The sequence below is a fragment of the Schistocerca americana genome, chromosome 6, assembly GCF_021461395.2.
Source record: "Schistocerca americana isolate TAMUIC-IGC-003095 chromosome 6, iqSchAmer2.1, whole genome shotgun sequence".
NCBI lineage: Eukaryota > Metazoa > Arthropoda > Insecta > Orthoptera > Acrididae > Schistocerca > Schistocerca americana.
Genome location: NC_060124.1, coordinates 82,094,633 through 82,106,662, shown reverse-complemented (window position 1 = coordinate 82,106,662; position 12,030 = coordinate 82,094,633).

Genomic DNA, 12,030 nt, shown 5'->3' with positions numbered 1-12,030 from the left:
TTTATGCGATCTTGGCTTTAGAATGTTTGTAGCAAGTGTGGAAACAGTGTTTACGATACTATTGCGTAGTAGTACAATCTGCTGTGGATCGAACTACGTCCAGTATTCATGTCAATTTTATTTTACCTACTTATTTTTGTATCATCGATTTTTAACCGATTCTGAACTGGCTTGATTGTTAACTAAACAAACGCTGCTTTTTGCCTTGTTTCACAAATTTTATTATGGTTACTGCACAACCTAGGTTTCGAGTTATAAGCCCATTTTCAAGTACATTACTGATTCAAGCCCATTTTCAAGTACATTACTGATTCCAGCGATGAATGGAATCAGTAATGTACTTGAAAATGGGCTTATAACCCTAAACATAGATTGTGCAGTAACTGTAATAAAATTTGGGAAACAAGGCAAAAACGGTGTTTGTTTGGTTGATTTACACTGTTTCACCAAGAACCCACAGTTGATTCAATTGAAATGATAGCCTCAGGGAAAACGCTGTGTCATACGTTATGGTATTTGGCAGAGAAATGAGAGAAACGCCTCTCTGATTCCAGTCTCACGCTGTGCCCTCTCATAAAAACAACTCTTTTGGTGAACTGGAGCACGTCTTTATTCCGTTGACTCCTGCCCAGGTGCGAAATGTTTTACTGCCACATATTTTTCACGATACCTTTCAGTCTTACGTAAGAGCTTAGCCTCAATTTTTAACGCGTTACAACACCCAGCATCAAACCTGGCCGACGGAATCTCTGATGGATCACCTGTTCGTTCAGAACTAAAGAAAATCCGATTCCAAGGACAGCGAGAAGTTAATGTTGTAGGCGTCGTGGGTTTTCAACTGTTCAGCCGGCTCAGAAACTGGAAACTGTAATTATCCGCGGTAGACCTCCCCTGCATACCGCTATCAATTCACTTGGCAGCTGGAATGCCGCTAGTCTCTGATGCAGTACACGTACTTGTCCTGTTAGATGTACTTACCCGTTAGTCGATGCTCTAGAACGTCTCAGACATGTTCCGTCTCTGTGACACGAGTGCGTAACGAGAGGACGACAGTATGATCCAGTTATCACATCAAAGTGGTCCTTACGCCCCCATAACCAATGATATGGCTTTATCACATTTCTAAAAAACCCTTTACTTTAATTTCGTCACAGTTGCGTTTTATTAAACTGGCGACTGGTTTCGAACTGCTAAATTCATTTTCAAGCCATGCCTATTAAATCTAAAATACAAAATATTTATAAGAACACAATAATAAAAGTTGAAAAACAAAATACAGTCCTAAATATTTCAATAGTTGTTCACTGAGTTATAACATACCTGCACTAACAGTGCCTGGTTAACCGAAAATCAATTAACACATAGGTACTACACACATGATACACACAGTCCCATGGAAACCAGACCTGTTTCGCAATGTAAAAGCATTCACGAAGCGCAGTTGAACTAGGCTAAGGACTAGCGCCGGAAACAGTTGCATAGGAAAACAACTGACATTGCTAGTGTCTTGTTTGGTATCCGCGCGCGCCTACAGCCAACGTATACTATGTGATCAAAAGTATCCGGATACCTGCTGCAAATGACTTACAAGTTCGTGGCGCAGTCCATCGGTAATGCTGGAGTTCAGTATGGTGTTGGCCCAACCTTAGCCTTGATGACAGCTTCCACTCTCACAGGCATACGTTCAATCAGGTGCTGGAAGGCTTCCTGGGGATTGTCAGCCCATTCTTCACGCAGTGCTGCACTGAGGAGAGGTATCGATATCGTTCGGTGAGGCATGGCGCGAAGTCGGTGTTCCAAAACATCTCAAAGGTGTTCTGAAGGATTCAGGTCAGGACTCCGTGCAGGTCAGTCCATTACAGGGATGTTATTGCCGTGTAACCACTTCGCCACAGGCCGTGCATTACGAACAGGTACTCGATCGTGATGAAAGATGCAATCGCCAACCTCGAATTGCTCTTCAACAGTGGAAAACAAGACGGTGCTTAAAACATCAATGTAGTAGGCCTGTGCTGTGATAGTGCCACGCAAAACAAGCAAGCCCCCTCCATGAAAAACACGACCACATCATAACACCATCGTCTCCGAATTTTACTGTTGGCACTACACACAGTGGCAGATGACGTTTACCGGGCATTAGCCATACCCACAACCTGCCATCGGATTGCCACATTGTGTACCGTGATTCGTCACTCCACACAACGTTTTCCATTGTTCAATCGTCCAATGTTTACGCTCCTTACACCAAGCGAGGCGTCGTTTGGCATTTACCGGCGTGATGTGTGGCTTATGAGCTGCCGCTCGACCATGAAATCCAGGTTTCCTCACCTCGCGCCTAACTGTCATAGTACTTTCAGTGGATCCTTATGCAGTTTGGAATTCCTGTGTGATGGTATGGATAGATATCTGCCTATTAGACATTACGACCCTCTTTAACTGTCGGTGGTCTCCGACAGTCAACAGAAGAGGTCAGCCTGTACACTTTTGTGCTGTACGTGTCCCTTCACGTTTCCACTTCCCTATCAGAAACAGTGGACCTAGAGATGTTTAGGAGTGTGAAAATCTCGCGTATAGACGTATGATACAAGCGACATCCAATCACCTGACCACGTTCGAAGTCCGTGAGTTCCGCAGAGCGCCCCATTCTGCTTTCTCACGATGTCTAATGACTACTGAGGTCGCTGTAATGGAGTACCTGGTAGTAGGTGGCAGCGCAATCCACCTAATATGAAGAACATATGTTTTTGGGGTGTCCGGATACTTTTGATCACATAGTGTATCTCAGATCCAAACTGTTCATGCGCATCTTTATACGAGTATAACGCGTCACATATCTTACATGACAAGTAACAGATGACAATGTTTTCTCCATTATCAAAAATTACAGTGGTCAGTACACACAAAAAACAATTATGCAACATTGGTATTAACCAACCTACTCTAATACAATTGCTATTATATAGTTCAGAGTGACATTTACTTATCACTAGCAGTTATTTCGTTGAAATGACGAAACTTTATTGAAAACATGGACTTCAACGTTTACATCTTTACCGGAATAATACAAATAAAACAATTTTGACATACGTGCCCTGACTTCATGCTGGAAAAACGCACATTAGTACAAGTTACGTGAAGAAGTATGAACGCTTAAATCCGACGGGAACGAGCGGCAGTGGCCTGCTGTAGCAGACTCAGCCAGGGTAAAATGGAAGTAGCATCTCCAAGCAGAATGAGAAAATGCACCATTGTCATGAGAAAAATGAAATCTAGTGACAAGTGTGAGAAAACGAACCAGATCTTTTGCAGTCGTCTACAAAAGTCTCTCAGGTATATTTCAATTGTGTGAAACCACTTCCATCTGACACATTTTGCAGCTCGGCGAACTTTCAAAGCAATTCTCACTTCATATCTTGCCTTATTAATTGCGTGTCATTGTGCGTAGTACTTAAGAGTGTACATGAGAACTCGTGAGCAAATACTCCATAAGCCTCCCTGAATTCATTCGATTTGACGGCAAACTGTATGTCTGGCGCCATGCAGCTGCAGACACGAAGTGGCAGTATCAAAGACATGTGTTCTGACAGAACACAGAAACCACAGCAGTAGTAATTAGCAAGGATTCGCAAAATATCGTTCTTGGTTCAAATGGCTCTGAGCACTATGGGACTTAACATCGGAGGTCATCAGTCCCCTAGAACTTAGAACTACTTAAACCTAACTAACCTAAGGACATCACACACATCCACGCCCGAGGCAGGATTCGAATCTGCGACCGTAGCAGTCGCGCGATTCCAGACTGAAGCGCCTAGAACCGCTCGGCCACACCGGCCGGCAAAATATCGTTCTTGTGAAACGCAAGTGGCTCTTTACTCTCATGAAGTAAAGAGTGCTATGGATACAGGATCTCAAATTGATTCCATTTGTCGAGATTTCCAGAACGCTTTTGACACCATTCCTCGCAAGAGGCTTGTGATGAAACTACAAATCTTTGGAGCATCGTCTCAGTTGTGCGACTGGATTCGTGATTTCCAGTCAGAAAGGTCAGTCCGTGGTAGCTGACAGAAAATCATCAAGTAAAAAGAAGTGATATTACGCGTTCCCCAAGGAACGATTTAGGAGACAATGTGAGCAGCCCTATTAGATGCTACCGTCTAGAATAATAGCAAGATGATTTAAACAAGATATCTGTATTGTGACAAAAGTGAACATTGATTATAAATAGCCGCGCGGTCAAAGGCGCTGCAGTCATGGACTCTGCGGCTGGTCCCGGCGGAGGTTCGAGTCCTCCCTCGGGCATGGGCGTGTATGTTTGTCCTTCGGATAATTTAGGTTAAGTAGTGTGTAAGCTTAGGGACTGATGACCTTAGCAGTTGAGTCCCATAGGATTTCACACACATTTTTGATTATAAATAAAGAAAAGTGTGAGCAAATCCACAGGATTGCTAAAAGGAAACAGTTAAATTTTTGTTAGACTATAAATCACACAAATCTAAAGGCTGTCAATTTACCTAAGCTAAATATTAAATAAATATGGAAATAACGAACACCTTAAAATAGAACGATCACATAGAGAATGTTGAGGGGAACGCGAACCAAAGACTTATTGGTAAAACACTTAGAAGAGGCATCAAATCCACTGCAGAGATTGCCTACAAAATGCTTACCCGTCTCTTCTGGAGTATTGCTGCGTCGAATGGGATCCTTACCAGATAGGGCCGGTGGATGACATCGAAAAACATCAAACAAGGGCAGCTCGTTTTGTATTACCGCGAAATAGAGGAGAGTGTGTCACGGATATGATACTCGATTTGGGTATCATTGAGACAAAGATATTTTTCGTTGCGACGAGACCTTTTCACGAAATTTCCATCACCAGCTTTCTCCTCCGAATGTGAAAATATTTCGTTGATGCCCTCCTAGACAGGGAGAATTGTTCACTGAGTACAATAAGAGAAATCAGAGCTCGCATGGAAAAAAATATGTGTTCGTTTTTTTTAATGTTCGCGCTGTTCGAGAGCGGAATGGTAGATAAGTAGTCCGAAGGTGATTCGGTGAATCTTCAGTTAGGTAGCTACGTGCGAATTGGGTAGTAGTCATGTAGATGCAGATGTAGATGTACAGGGAGTGGACAAAAATATGGAAGCTCCAAAAACACAATACCATACCTAATGGTGTAGGAGAAAATTGGCATTCAAGACAGCCTCCAGTCGTCTCGCAATGGTTAAATACAGGTCCTGTATGATTTTCAGAGGAATCTTATATCATTTATCCTGCAAAACAGTGGCAAGTTCGAGTAACAATGATAGTGGAGAGCGATCGCATCCCATTCTCTCAAAAGTAGACCACTAAGACTAATATTGAGATCTGGTAACTGGTGGCCAGGGCAGCTGCGACAACTCAACGTCGTGCTCACAAAAGCAGTCACAAACGATGCGAGCTGTGTCATCAGGGACACAGATCATCACTGGAGAACAAATTTTGTACCATGTGATGGACGTGATCAGCCTGAGTTTCAACATGATCGTTGGTAATAATGCGATCTTGCAGAGTAACCATGCGGGTCCGTGAAATACACCGATATGATTGGCCAAATCGTCACCGAAGCCCCGCCATGCTTCACTTTTGGCAGAAAGCAGTCTGCGCCATAGGCTTGGGATGGTGAATGTCAAACATAGACGTGGCCTGAAGACGGAAACTTCTTGAATCAAGACTTACCCGAAAAAATGACTTTTTTCAATTGCTCCATAGTTCAGGCTTCATAGTTTCGGCATCACGCTTTTCTGTTACACGTATTTGCGTATAACTGCTCGCCCTGTAATTCCCAGCTTATGGTACTTCCTTAGTGTTGTTTTGGTGCTGAGTGAGGTACAGTTCTGCAGTGAATTTTGCAGCTGTTGTCCTCTTATTTTTGTGATAATCCCGTTCAACGATTGTCTTTTACGATCACTTAGCACACAATTTCTTTCGCGTTGTGACTTAAAGGATGACCCTTTTTTTTTCAGCTTTCCCTGTTGCGGTGTAATTGTCGATACGGCACTTCTTGAAACATAAAACACTTCGGCTACTTTGATTACGAAGTCACCCACCATAAGAGCACCAAAAATTTGCCCATGTATGAACTCATTTAGCTACGACATAGCGCACACGAAATACTGTTCTGACGACGACTAACATTTGCAAAGTATTTCAGAGAAATAACAGAGCTCACCGATCTGCATATCGGCGTGCTCAAAACTGCAGTGTGCAGATACTCACTTTGACAATCTTCCTGAAAAATGGATTCGAGAGAATACAAAAAATGTCCTTTTAATCCTGAATTTTTAGCTGTTTACGAGATCTTTTGGTTCAAAAAATGGCTCTGAGCACTATGGGACTCAACTGCTGAGGTCATAAGTCCCCTAGAACTTAGAACTACTTAAACCTAACTAACCTAAGGACATCACACTCATCCATGCCCGAGCCAGGATTCGAACCTGCGACCGTAGCGGTCACGCGGTTCCAGACTGTAGCGCCTAGAACCGCACGGCCACTCCGGCCAGCTGAGATCTTTTGGAAAGAAGGACAATGAGGTCATACCCTGTCACGAATTCTTCACTCTAATAAAAATATGGATGTAATAGATACAATCCAACACAAAAAACCACGCACCATGAAAGAATTAGTCGATGGGACGGAAATCGGTAGATGTGACGTACACGTAAGACAAACGGAAGGTTACAATTTCAGAGAACATTATTCAAGAGAAAGGGCTTCACAAATTGAGCAAGTCAATAACACGTTGGTGCACCTCCGACCCCTATGCAAACAGTTATTCAGTTTGGCATTGATTGGTATGGTATAAATTTTGATGTTGTTGTTGTGGTCTTCAGTCCTGAGACTGGTTTCATGCAGCTCTCCATGCTACTCTATCCTGTGCAAGCTTCTTCATCTCCCAGTACCTACTGCAACCTACATCCTTCTGAATCTGCTTAGTGTATTCATCTCTTGGTCTCCCTCTACGATTTTTAGCCTCCATGCTGCCCTCCAATGCTAAATTTGTGATCCCTTGGTGCCTCAAAACATGCCCTACCAACCGATCCCTTCTTCTAGTCAAGTTGTGCCACAAACTTCTCTTCTCCCCAATCCTATTCAATACCTCCTCATTAGTTACGTGATCTACCCACCTTATCTTCAGCATTCTTCTGTAGCACCACATTTCGAAAGCTTCTATTCTCTTCTTGTCTCTTCTTTTGATACTGGAGTAGAATGGATTGGGAAATGTGCACTACAGATAGGGTCATCTTCGAATGTGGTACATATTTGTAGCAAGGAGTATAAAAGTAAATTAAGGCAGTTGTAATACAATGCAACAAGTAGAAGAAAAATGACATTCAGAACATTTAGTCAGTTTTGTGACTGTGTCTTGTATTGCTCAATCCATTTACGTGTAAGTACAAAATTCAAATGGCTCTCAGCACTATGGGACTTAACATCTATGGTCATCAGTCCCCTAGAACTTAGAACTACTTAAACCTAACTAACCTAAGGATATCACGAGGCAGAGAAACGTGTAAGTACAGTTAGTTTTATTAATCAGTTTATCATTCACTCACACGGACAACACAACAGCACCTCCTCAGGCAGTTGCAGTGTTCCATATTGGGTGGCAGCAATCTGAGACAGAGAACAATCGATAAGAAGTGTTCCGAATGGTTTAGACTTTTAACAACCAGTACTTGCGGGCCGATTGCCAACTTACCGCCTCCTTACTACTTATAAGTCTATTTGGGGGCTCATAATACACTAATTTATGTTATTAGAGGTTGAGAATACCGCTGCAGTTGTAAGGCTCTTTTATGTAGAACACGACTGGTTTTGGAACTGACTCCATGCTCTGCGCTCGCTGGTAGCACACCGCGCCTTGTATTCGTCCACCGCGGCGCTCGGAGTCACAGACCAAGCTACGACACCTGAAGATGGGCGTATAAGAGCCAAAAACCGGTCGAGTTCTACATAAAAGAACCTTACAACTCTAGTGGTATTTTCAACTTCTGGTATAACGCTCAGATGTTGATGTTCCTCCGACAGGATTGTTTGTAATTTATGTGTATTACCAATTGATAATTAGACTGATACATACGCAGTCTGAGGTGTCGTCCCACACTGTCAGTATTGGTTCTTGAGTAAGAAAGTCTGACGACCAGTGGTTTAGAGACATTGATCTCATTCAAAATACCAACACACGCAGCACCCCATCAAATTTAATCCTGCCGTGCATCAGCCTGCAGATATTCAGAGACTGTGTGACAGTGCCAGCGGTATGTTTCTAGTCGGCTGAGGTGCATCTGTGACCATAATATAAAAATGGCGCGAGTATGTAAAAATCAGTCAGCAATGAGAACTTACCACATGGAACTTCAGTGTACATGAGGACGCTGAGAGCCTGAATTTTAGTTTATCAGTTGGAAAGGCACTACTGGACAAACATTAATTTCATATGCAGGTTATTAATGATCAACCTCGGTAAAGAGAGTTTTATCATTTAATCAAGCCCATGAAGCAATATGAAACAATAGGACTCACGGCTGGCTGATGGCCTGAATCTTAGACTGTCAGCTACAAAGCAAATTACGACATAGAGAGAAATTTCACATTTCATATGATAGTTATTAATCATCACACTCGTTGCAGTCAGTTTTATCGTTTATGCTCGCTTATGAAGCAAGAGGACTCGAAAGAGTAGCACGTGGGTAGCTGAAGGATTGAATGTTAGACTAACAGTTACGAGGTAAGATATGAGATCACATTGCAGTTAGATCCTATCATGATGTTCTAGTACTACAGCCACAAGGACACAAGACCAACAGTTTCCTGGCCACACAAGGCACTCACTTATCACAGGCATTCTCATAAGAAAAATTAGGACTTATACTAGATCACAAAATACCAATCTAACTGCAGGAATTTGAAAGAAGGAGCTTTAATCTCAGAATAAACTACATATACATCGTGGAGCTATGTCCATAACACCAGAGAAGCATTTACATAACACTTCACGTACCAGCAGCTCCGGAAGAGCAGTGTGAAATTCCATTGTTGCAGAGCGCCCAGCCATGCTTGGGGGTAAGGGGAGGTAAATTTACCAACTGCGGTAAATTAGCGTACAAAAACGGACGTCCGTTAATGTCAGTGGCAAAAGTCTCTGGCTCCAGCATTACGTACCCAGAAGATGAGTTGGCAGTACTACACCAGGCTCTATGGAATACTCTGAACACACTGAAGAGAAACTTTAAAATACGCCTATTCTTTTTTTACTCATTCATACAGGGTGAAGTGTGAAGGAGATTGTTTATTTTTTTCCTTGCACAGTTCACAGATGGCCATTCATTTTCTAGAAGCTATGTGTTTGTCTGGCATAGTGAAATAGCAAAAAATTACACACAACGAGCGTGTTAAGCCTCATAATTAACACTAATTACAGAGTTTCAATAGAGTACTTTCATCACACTCTACCTGGAGAAAAGGAAAGTGCAGAGGATGATCTTTTAATAGAAGAGCAAGCTCATGCAATTTCTCCAGACATAGTTTTGCGGTGGTACATTGTGGAAGTGAAATGGAGCGGTAGCTGGAAATGTACTCCAGAGTTGAAGTACATTTGACAGTATGATTCTTGTGGGCAAAACGTTTAAATTGCACACGGATTCACTGTGCAATTTTGGCGGTATATTCAATGTCGCAACCAGTCAAAGCGAAATGTTTCCAGCAATTTGACCAAGGTCGCACAGATGTGGGTCATGTTGATCGGGAAGGAAAGTCATCAGTATGGGCCACAGGTGAAAATATCCAGATAGTCGAGGAACAGATTCAGAGCAGTCTCAGATTTTATAATGACGAGGATGCTCACACAGCAAATCTCGAAAGACTCGGTGATCAAGAAGCCGATTTCTGTGGTCGAATCATTGAACGATTGGTAGATCGTACCGACCGTTGTTTGCAGAGGCTTGGTGGCTGAGGGGAAAACAGTGTCATGTGTCTGATCAGTCTGAAGTGTAGTACAATATACAATAAAAGTTGCTTGGCCTTCCGTAATAAAGTCCCCTCGCACATTCACGACCTTCCAAACCTGCGTCTAGCTATTTCATCTACACTGATGGCACTAATCCCATCCCATAGAGCTCATAGTGCGTAAAGACTTCAGAAGTTGATTGCTTACTTAATAAAATTGCACCTCCAGTCTCGTCCAATAAATACTACACTCCACCTCAAGAACAGAAAGGGAAACTACCAGTCTATGGTAAATTCAAGAGTCACACATTACGGAACAACCGCATCCCCCGGCGCCTAAATGTAATTGGTTCGTGTTTTATTTCCCTTAGAGTATGAATTTAGTATGTTTGTAGCAATCTGATGCTAATTAGAGTAACAACCTGTCATACGCAAGTTCGCAGGTAAATTATTCCAGCATTTTACTTACATCAGTTTACGCCAAGAGAAAGAACCAGCCCAAACTCACCTCTGCAACGTGATATAAAACAAATTGCCAGGCACCGTAAGTAGCAGATTAACAGGGATGCTTTTGTGTGAGGCTGCATGCTTGAAATCAGTCCACGCGTATTCGACGAGTTAACCTACCTGTTCTCACCCGTCATGTCATGCTTAATAGGTAACACACCCAATCCGAAATCTGACGGAATGTTGTACGAAGGGTTAATTATTCGATGAAAGAAAGAACAAACTAATTTGGTAAACTCAGGTACATTATTGAGGCCCTTTGTCCTCGTATGAAGTTGGTGTGCATACTTTACAACATTTATGCAAAGCTGACGTAGAACTCATCAGAATTCAAAGAGCTTGCTTGCATGACAAAAACCAATTCTGTATGACAAGGCAATTCCGTCCTATCGCTCTAGCTGTCCGCACACGTCATTACGATTACTCTGCTGCTTTGCGCTTCATAATCTTACAAGAACCGCCAGGGTAGTTTTGTATCTGTCGGCAATAAGTCACACGTTTTCTCCAAGACATAGAAGACGCTAACTGCACACAACCACATCGTAATCGCAACACCGAGAGAGTACACAACCAGATAACCAGCATCATCCAACTTACTGATATTTGGTTGAATGACGACCTATGGCGTGCCATAAGCTTGCTCAATTAACTTGCTCTGTCCTAGTCTATAGATAGGCTACTGTTACTGGAAAAAATATACTTTGAGGCTTTTACTGAAGGTACTGCCTAGATGACTGTACGTACTCTGGCTTAATCAGCATTAAACCTTATGATGCAACTAAGCTGGACTTTCATCTGACACAGATCTTGCCTTAGCCAAGCCCCTACTTACAATGTTTTGGACGTCTGTGATGCCATAAGCCACACTACTAATAATTTTCCTATTGAAATAGTAGTGTCCCACATTGATCCCTCCAGTGGAAATTCTTCCGCAACACTCTGGCTCAAATGGCTCTGAGCACTATGGGACTTAACATCTGAGGTCATCAGTCCCCTAGAACTTAGAACTACTTAAACCAAACTAACCTAAGTACATCACACACATCCATGCCCAAGGCAGGATTCGAACCTGCGACGGTAGCAGTCGCGCGGTTCCGGACTGAAGCGACTAGAACCGCTCGGCCACAGCGGCCGGCCAGCAGCACTCTCTGAAATAAGTCTCTCTTCATTCTTACTCGTGTAAAATAGGTTGTTCGAATGTTAAACGCCCGCTAAATCACGCAGGGCTGGCAGGTAATTAGGGTTGTGGAAAGGGCCAAGGGAGTTGCGGTCGGATTCATTTCACAATTGTAATTTATTATCATTTAGTTCACAATTACACTTTTGAAAGAATTAAATTTGCTTCGCGGTTGAAGGCCTCGAAACAGATGCTTTAGAATAAGTTCAATTTTGAAAAGACATGACACACAGTTAAATTTACGAATAAGATAAATCGTATACATATAGGACCAGCATGCGGAGCGGCTGAAAGCCGCCGGATTAAATCTTCAAAATTCCAAATATACTACGATGATTACTGAAGGTTGAAGGCCACAA